At 36.8% G+C, this 8119-nt stretch overlaps 1 pseudogene across 1 annotated transcript; it reads left to right on the forward strand.

The window, feature by feature from the left end:
- The first annotated feature begins 592 nt into the window (after nucleotides 1-592).
- LOC105808918 lies at nucleotides 593-1159 on the forward strand (annotated as a pseudogene). The gene has a single exon (XR_001137407.1). The product of XR_001137407.1 is annotated as a coatomer subunit zeta-1 pseudogene (transcript).
- Nucleotides 1160-8119: the final 6960 nt, after the last annotated feature.

Genomic DNA, 8119 nt, shown 5'->3' on the forward strand with positions numbered 1-8119 from the left:
ATGGACAAACTGATCCATACTACAGAATAGAGAGTCCAGAAATATACCCACGCATATTTTCAGTTGATTCTTGTAACAGGTGCAAAGGCAATTCAGTAGAGAAAGGATAGTCTTTACAACAAATCATGCTAGAACAAATGGATATCTCTATACAAAAAATAAGAAAGTGAAGTCTTATCCTACCTCATACCATTTCAAAACTTACCTCAAAATTTATCATTGGACCAAATATAAATCCTAAAACTATAAAACTTTTAGAAGGAAGAATAGGAGAAAATCCTTGTGATTTTTCTTGACTTAGGCAAAGATTTTTTAGCTATGATACCACAAAAGCATGATTCATAAGACAAAAAAGTGTTAAATTGGACTTTTTCAAAATTAAGATCTTCTGCTCTTTGAAAGACATTGTAAGAGAATGAAAAGATAAGCCACGTAGTGGAAGGAAATACTTGCAAATCATATTTTTGATAAATTCATGTATCTAGGATAGTTAATTGACTCTCAAAATTCAGGAAGAAAACAAGCAAATAAACCTAATTTTATGGACAAGAGACTTAAACAGACACTTCACTAAAGAAGATATACACAGGTTGGCACCAGCTGTGGGGCAAGATGGAGGTGCTGATTTTGGAACCCTCCCTGTATACTGTCAAAGCTATCCTGATTCTGGACAATGATAGAGATCGACTTTTTGCCAAGTACTATGATGACACCTGCCCCAGTGTCAAGGAGCAAAAGGCATTTGAGAAGAACATTTTCAACAAGATCCATCGGACTGACAGTGAAATTGCTCTCTTGGAAGGCCTGACAGTGGTGTACAAAAGCAGTATTGATCTCTATTTCCATGTGATTGGCAGCTCCTATGAAAATGAGCTGATGCTTATGGCTGTTCTGAACTGCCTCTTCGACTCACTGAGCCAGATGCTGAGGAAAAATGTAGAAAAGCGAGCTCTGCTGGAGAACATGAAGGGTCTCTTCTTGGCTGTGGATGAAATTGTAGATGGAGGAGTGATCCTAGAGAGCGATCCCTAGCAAGTGGTACACCAGGTGGCGTTAAGGGGTGAAGATGTCCCCCTCACGGAGCAGACTGTGTCTCAGGTGTCGCAGTCAGCCAAAGAACAGATCAAGTGGTCACTCCTTCGATGAAGACCTCACTCTTCCTGGCTCCTCACTCACCTAAAACAAAAATCCACGTCTGCTGTGAATTCTCATCCAATCCCCCAACTGATACTCTCAGGGCCATCTTAGAGATCATAGGGATCCTTAAATCTCCATCCTGTCTGTGGTGGTCCCCCCATCCCAAACCCTAAACCCCCCTACACACTTCCCATTCCTTCCTACTCTTTGCAGTACTGGGATAAAGCTCCCAGCAGGCTTGGATACAGGGCAGGGGTAGCACCCTCTTCCTATCTGGGCTGGATTATGCTCCCATGCTCTCCAACCCCCTTATTTTCTCCTCGACTTCTGTGCCCTAGCTACACTTCAGATCAAAGCAGGAGAACGAATGTGCTGAGTGTTTTCCTCCCTTTGCCTTTGCCCAGCCATCATTCCGAGAGCCCATATGTCCAGCAAGGGGAGGGAGAGAGAATTCCTTTTTATAGAATGAGTGGGGGTGGGGATGGGTAGGGATGTATCCAGTGTCAGGCGCAGCCCCACTTAACGGGCCTCAGCATTTTCTCCTATTCCTTCTTACTGTCCTGTCTTCCACCTTGGAAAAGAGATTGGAAATAGCTCATAGGGAGGGGACAGAGAGGAAAAAGCAGTGATTTAAAGTTTATTGGATAGACTTTATAAAATTCATTCCTCTATCCTGATCCTGGCATAGAGCTTCAAAACTGCTGTGGTGAGTGTCCATCTCTTGGTCGGCTACTCGCCTTAACTCTCTGTCTAAATATCCATGGGATCTTTGCATGGTTTGTGCCCTCTGAGTCCCGCAGCAAAGCCAGTCCCTGGAACTAAAACTGCATTCTAATCTTGGGAAGGAAGAGTTTCTGCTCAAAACTGGAGAAAGTGGAATTTATGACTCAGGCCTCTATACTCTCTTGGTCCCCTCAACTCCCCCACAGCATTTACTCCTCTGCCTTGGGTCTGCAATCTGCTGCTTAACCCTGTCCTCTCTCTGCCTCAACCTTACATCAAAGCAGTAGGTCTGGGCTGTTCCCCCTACGTTGCTGAGAGTGGTGCCTTTCTTCATAAAACCTTTGGGATTTGGATTTCCCCAGGAAGATGGAGAATGGAACACCCACTCTTATGTCTAATCTTACTTCTCGACCCAAAACTTCCTCCCCACAAAAATGTCTTAACCTTCCTGAGATTTAAGCATTCTGCACCACCCACTAACTGCCAGTTCTTCAACACTGAAGTGGGGCAGACAATTGGGCATACTTAAGGGGGTATCTTTGTGTAAGAGATGTATGGAGCCAGGAGATAGCCACCTTCATATTCTGCTCTGTGTAACGAGGAATAAAACAGATTTCTTTTTCCAAAAAAAAAAAAAGAAGATACACACATGGAAAACAGGCACACTATGAGTTGCTCAATATCGTTATTCATTAGGAAAATACCAAATAAATACAGAATGAGATATCTTTGAACACCTATTAGAATAACCTAAAATAAAAAGGAATGATCATATCAAGTGTTGGTGAGGATGTGGGGAAATTGGAACTTTCACACATTGCTTGTGGGAATGTAAAATGGTTCAACCACTTTGGAAAATCATTTTGGCAGTTTCTTAAATGTATGCCTACATACAACCCAGCCATTTAAATTCTAGCTATTTATGTAAGAGAAATGAAAGCATCAAAGACTTGTCCATTAATGTTTATGGCAGCCTTACTTATATTAGTCAAAAACAGGAAACACCTCAATTGTTTATCAACAGCTGAATGTATAAACAATTGTGGTTTATAAAATAAAATACTATTCAGTACTAAAAAAAAAAAATACATGTTTCAACACAGAAACATAGATGAATCTCAAAATAATTATGCTGCCCAGCAAATACTGAATAAAATACAAAAGGTATTTCAAAGAAGCAAGTGATCAATTTCAATATAAATGATAATAGAAACTAGGGGGCAGATCGGATGATGTTACCTCCCTTTCTCTGTAAATGGCATCAGTCTTCACTTATTTGCTAAAGCAAAATAGTTGAGCATCCTCTTGGACTTATTCTCTCCCTTGATTTTTCATCCAATTGGTTATAATTTCTTTTCTATCTTATATTAGATATATTCTAAATACATCTTATTTCTGTCCTATTTTCTCTGACTTATCTTCTATTGCTTTGGGTAGATCCTCATTATTTCCTATCTGCAAGTACTTCCTAACCATTCTCTCTGTGTCCAGTCTTCTTCCCCTCTAGTCTATATTCATGCAGAAAAGGGGAGCAGTTACCTGTAGGGGTCAGGGGAAGAAGCAACTACCACAAGTAGGAGAGAGAGAGTTCCAGCTGCAGGAGGCCAGGTGACTAGAGCTGTGGTCTTTGATGGAGGAACACAGCCATTGTGGAGCCATAGCCTGGGCAGAAATGGTGGAACAAATGCTGACCTCACATTCCTCTCCCCTTTCAGTCTCCTGCCCATTTCTTTTATTAGCCAAACCCAAACTAGAAGAATGGATTTGGAGAGACAAACAGAGGATATGTCAACACATCCTTCTTCAACAAAAGACTAATCATTTTATTCTCCTTGTGAAAATAGCTTTGTGTGTGTTTTGGGGCAGGAGCAGACCTTTGCCCCTACCTTCAAATTTGAAAGGTAATACTTTTTCTTATCCTTAATGTTTATTTGCTAAACTAAATTAATGGTAACTATAATTTATGAAGTGTCTACCATGTGACAGGCACTCTCCTAAGAACTTTATATGTATTATCTAATTTAATCATCTCCATAGCTCTGTGAAAGAGAGACTATTTTCAATATTTTACTGATAAGGAAGCTTATCTATCTGCACAATGGAGTCACATTACACGTGCATAGTCAATAATCTTACATGGATTTATTAATACTTGTAGGAAGGAAGATATGAAGCAAAATGAGAAGTTAAATTATACAGATGATCTCATTTACCATTCCACTTTCAACTTTGAATGAGAAACTGGAGTTTATATATTTTGTATTATGTGACCCTTGAAACATACACCAACTAATTTATCTAGTTCTCAATGGAAGAAACAAGGCAGGAAGAAAACTGGCTTTTATGAATTATTAAGAGATGGTATGTTGTTTTCCAATGTGGCTTCATTTGTGTACCTTATTCTCATTTTATTCACTGACTTTAAGCCTAGCCTTTGATAACATGGCCCACTGTTAAGAATTAGAGCCTGGATTAAAACATAGGCTGATTATATTAATGGAAGCCTGTCTGATTATAAACTCCTTCCTCTTCAGCACTATCATATGAAGCCTCACTAAAGAAAAGGATAAAAACTGTCAACTTGAATTTTTTTCTTTCTCCCTGCAGAATTGTAAGCTTGAGATTCTTTCACTTTTTCTTGGTTTACTGTTACTTAATATTTTTGAGTGCCTGCAACTTGAAAGGCAATGAAAATTTTATATATCCTGCCATTGTCTTTTATTAGCTTGATTTTATGAAAGGGTACACTTATAAAACAGTATTCATATTTTACAGTATAGGATATGTCAAATTTCTGTTGGATATAAAAAGTTTATTTCCATAACTTATACAATACATGTCAGAAAAAATGTTAGCATTTTTAAGACTAGGAGCAATTTTTTTCTCTTTCTGTTAGTTTTATTTGTCTAAACATTATGCAGAAATATTTAGTGCTCATAATCTAACATTGTTGGAAATCCAAATACATCCATTTTTAGAGCAGAAGATACTTTTTATTCAAAAGAAACTGTTAATAAATACTGCAAATACTTTGAGTCCACATTTTTGCTTTCAAAATATCCTTCTAATTCATAAGGTACATCGATTTATATCATTGCTACTTATTTTAAGCTTTATCTTCCATATTAAATTAAAGGTTCATGTATTTATTATTTGTATCTTGAGCATGCCTACAACATACCTGCAAATATTAAACATTCAGTAAATGACTGCTGAATGAATGAATGAATGAATGAATGAATTTTCTAAATGACCAGCTACCAAGATTTATTTTGAATTTTCATTAATTCCATTTATAGTTGACCTAGAAAATCTATGCTGTTTATATTCAGGAGGTGATATACACTTCTGATACATGGAGTTATAATCATTATGTTCTAGATCTTGAAATAAAATGTATTCATTTTAAGCAGAAATCCACAACAAAAATAAGCAAACTATCAATGGTAGAAAGCATAAATTGGGCTGAATAAGTGTTCTGTTGGATGTGCATAGTATTTTTTAAAGGTTTTTGAGTCAACATTTTATAGTCAGATGATTTATCACAAAAATTGGGATTTCTGGATTTCCCTAAAATCTGAAGGTAAGCCAACACTGCCTCAGTTCCCCAAAGCCATGTCCATTGGCCCTTTAGACCCGGCCTTTGGTGCTAGCTAGTGGCTCACGCCTGTAATCCTAGCACTTTGGGAGGCTGAGGCGGGTGGATCATTTGCACTCAGGAATTCAAGACGAGCCTGAGCAAGAGCGAGACCTTGTCTCTAATAGAAAGAAAATAGCTGGACAACTAAAAATATATAGAATAAATCAGCTGGACATGGTGGCGTGTGCCTGGAGTCCCAGCTCCTAGGAAGGCTGAGACAGAAGGATTGCTTCCCATCCCTCCTGCAAGCGCCTGCACCTCCACTTCTAACTGGCTCCAGCCATCATTTATATCAGTTGTCCTGAGACTGAGGGTGCATGAAAGGCATACTCAGACTGAATGATTTTAAGGGAATCAGTTTCTAGATTCTCAAGTTCCGGTATTCTTTCTTAAAAAGAATACCGGTCTGAGAACCTGCCCTGAGTTCACAGTAACCCTTCTTCCAGAAGAGAAAAGAAAGGCACACCCTCTTCCATCCCAAATCTAATGTTCTGGGCTTAAAATCTAAGGAGCTTGAAACAAAATGCAAACTTCCTGTAATGATTAATTGAAGCACTACAGACCTTGGGAGATGCTCGTCTGTCCTGTCTTCCATTTTTGGGTTCCTGGAGAAGGCTGGCATGAAAAATGGGATCTCTATAGTGATGCTCTAAATGCAGACAAATTCTAGAATGAGGCAGGGAGAGCAATGGCAATGTTTATTTTACTTACTTGTTTGCTAATCAAATGTATTTTGAACCTACGCATGGCTCTTGAGGGAAAGTCTCTTGATCATACAATTAAGGAGCATTTATAAGAGACACTGAACTCTCAAAAGACCCGAATTTATTTATTTAGTTTTTTGAATTTAATTGTAAAAAGTTATTTTCAGTCAATCTGAATTTTCATCTTATTTCATATTGCTATCCAGGTATGATTTTTTTTTTTTTTTGGAACAGAGTCTCACTCTGTTGCCCAGGCTACAGTGCAGTGGCATCAGCCTAGTTCACAGCAACCTCAAAGTCCTGGGCTCAAGCAATCCTTCTGCCTCAGCCTTCCTAGGAGCTGGGACTACAGGCACACGCCACCATGCCCGGCTGATTTATTCTATATATTTTTAGTTGTCCAGCTATTTTCTTTCTATTTTTTTTAGTAGAGACGGGTTCTCACTCCTGCTCAGGCTGGTCTCAAATTCCTGAGTGCAAAGGATCCACCCGCCTCGGCCTCCCAAAGTGCTAGGATTATAGGTGTGAGCCACCATGCCTGGCCCCAGATATGATTTTATTAATAGCAATATACACCTTTCTCTTTTATAAATAAATGGAAAAATTTTAATCATAAACTCTGACAAAATTAATGGTTTTAGTTATGATTTTGATACTTGATTCTTATTTTAATTATTCCTCAAACTTGCACACCAGAGGACTATCATGACTTGTATTATACTTCTCAGTTCATATATAACTTAAAATTTTAGTTACACACACTGCATTGTATTATTACAAATTAATTATGTATGTTGGTCAGTGTTTCTTATTTATATGATTCCCTGAAACATTTATTATTATATACATTTGAATTGAAAATGGTGTTCTGACTTTTTGTTTTTATAAGAAAATAAGTCTGATTTTGTTGATTTGTTTGACAATGAGGGTGGTTCTATTAAATAGATTATATGATAGGCATTTTCCATAAATCATGTGAGCTGTATCTATAGCTCCAAGTTTTGATAAAAATATATTTAAAACATATAAAAATATAAGTGTTTCATTGAAAGCATTGTATTTGCAAAGAAATAATAAATTTAACAATATTTTTATTTTCTCAACCCTTTCTGAATTTTCTTGAGTCAAACAAAATGTTTGTAGGTGGAAGAGCAACAGAACTATTTAATGATCATTTGATAAGTCTCCAAAAAGACTTTTTGATTTTCTTCTAAGGAATTAAGTAAGTGAATGATTGGACACAAAATTCTTTCTCACTTTAGGTGGTTTTCAATTCTTTGCTTTCAACCAGTTTGGAAGAACCTAATAGATAGCTGATACAGTATCAAAAGGTCACTTTTAGGGATAGATCATTATGTGATTTTTAACAGCTCAGAAAGGTTTAAAAATTTAGTGATGCTACAATTACAAAACTCTTTCTATTCCTATCTATTTATTTCCATAAGGTTTCTCAGTGCTTACATCTATTAAAATGAAAAACTGCCACAGAGTTGATGCTGACCTCTGTATCAATCTGGCCACATGAAATATGGAATAATTGAAAAAAGAAACCCAGTCTCATTCATCTCATGTAAGAGATGAATTCCCAGTAAAATTTTGGTTTTTATGTTTATTAAGGATGATTTGTAATGTATTTATGTTGTTTTGATCAATTGTTTAATAGGATATGGAACATATTAAAATTTATATATTTATTAGTTACAGAGAAGTTTGATATGTAGTCATTAAAATACTTTCATGATTTTCAATTTTCAAGCATAATACTTTACATAAAAATAAAGTTCAATGGAGGAAGGGAGTGGAAACACAATTTACAGTAGAAAAAGAAAACGTGTAAAATTTCTGAATGTTAAAGATGAGCTTTTCTGTGCAATGATGATGATAAATAACATATCATTAACATATTTAGCTTCCA

Source organism: Propithecus coquereli, unplaced genomic scaffold (assembly GCF_000956105.1).
Source record: "Propithecus coquereli isolate 6110/MARCELLA unplaced genomic scaffold, Pcoq_1.0 Scaffold183, whole genome shotgun sequence".
Taxonomy (NCBI): domain Eukaryota; kingdom Metazoa; phylum Chordata; class Mammalia; order Primates; family Indriidae; genus Propithecus; species Propithecus coquereli.